The following is a 1,427-nucleotide window of genomic DNA, read 5'->3' on the forward strand; positions in this document are numbered from 1 at the left end:
CCTGTATTTAAGTTGTACTGAAGTATCTAGGATACCCTCGGCAAAGTGGACTTCTTTATGGGCCCATGCCTATATTCTGGCTGTTCTCTTAGCCAAGAATACCTTTTACCCCTGTCTACATGGCAGATATCTACTCGACTGTTGAGGAACATCTTCAGTCTCTCACTGATACAGGCACTTGGAAACAGTGAACAAAACAGACCTCTCTCCTGCTGAGCTGACATTCTAGTGTGTGAATGTAGGGGGTGGGGAAAGAAAAGAAACAAATAAACAAGAATATACAAAAATATGTCAAATAGTGGTAAGTGCTATGGAGAAAAATAAAGCTGGGCAGGAGGATGGGAGTGCAGAAGTCTGGTCAATCCTACCATAGCCAATATTTGCACGCCCATTAATAAAAGCAGCCTTTTCTCATTTAAGCATTTTCTAATGTTATTACATGCTCATTACAACCATAATCCTTCCAACAACTTTATCAGGTTAGTGCTATTATTTTCTTTATCATATTGGTGAGCAAACTGTGCCTTAGAGATGTAAATCACATAGTTAGGAAGGGCAGAGCTGGGATTCAAACCTGGGCCTGTCTGACCCAAAGCCTGTGCTCATAACCTCTAAGCCATTGTGCCCCCAGCAAGCCTCACAACAACTCTCTGAGATTGGAATTATTATACCTATTTTATAGTTGGGGAAGCTGAGGTTCAGAGAGGGGAATGGACTCATCCATGGTTGCACAGCAAATAAATGGATTTGAACCTAGATCTGTCTAACACTCAAGGTAGGCCCTTCTACCAACCTTGAGGCCTAGGGACCTATGGACCTGCCTGCCTCTATGTTTGTGCAGCCCATGCAAGGTACCAGTTGAGGCCATTGGCCCTTCCCCCTTCTCTTCCCACCTGTAGTTCATATGGAGCTTTGAGATGTGTATGGATACCCCAGCCCACATCCAAACCCTGTCTATTTTCCCTTCCCATTGACCACCCACTGGGCCTAGCAGATGGACCTGGATAATAAGACCACACAATTCCTGCAAGTAAGCTCAAGAAATATGGACAGAGAATTCTGGGTTCCAGGTACCTGAGTGCAGTCCAGAAGGGAGAGGGCCAGAGATCCTGATGGGCCTATTCTCTTGGCCCCACAGACCCTTTACCTCACAGAGAGAGGCCTCTGAAGTGTGATGTCCAGTGTAGGGTAAACCTTCTGTTTCCCAGTACAGCCTATGATATTGCAATTTGTAAAAAGCTGGGCTCTGTGATCCTCCTCCTTTGGCTTCCTGAACTAGGTCCTGCTTTGCAGTGGGGGTGGGGGCTGCAGTGGGGCTGGTGTTCCATGGGCCTGGGCCTTCCGGGTCTCTGGCCAGTGAAGAACGGAGCCTTCCCAGCAAGTGCCGCTAGAAGTGTACACAGACCCTTGGGTCCCCTTCACAATAT

Source organism: Neophocaena asiaeorientalis, unplaced genomic scaffold (genome assembly GCF_003031525.2).
Source record: "Neophocaena asiaeorientalis asiaeorientalis breed wild unplaced genomic scaffold, Neophocaena_asiaeorientalis_V1.1 scaffold822, whole genome shotgun sequence".
Lineage (NCBI taxonomy): Eukaryota > Metazoa > Chordata > Mammalia > Artiodactyla > Phocoenidae > Neophocaena > Neophocaena asiaeorientalis.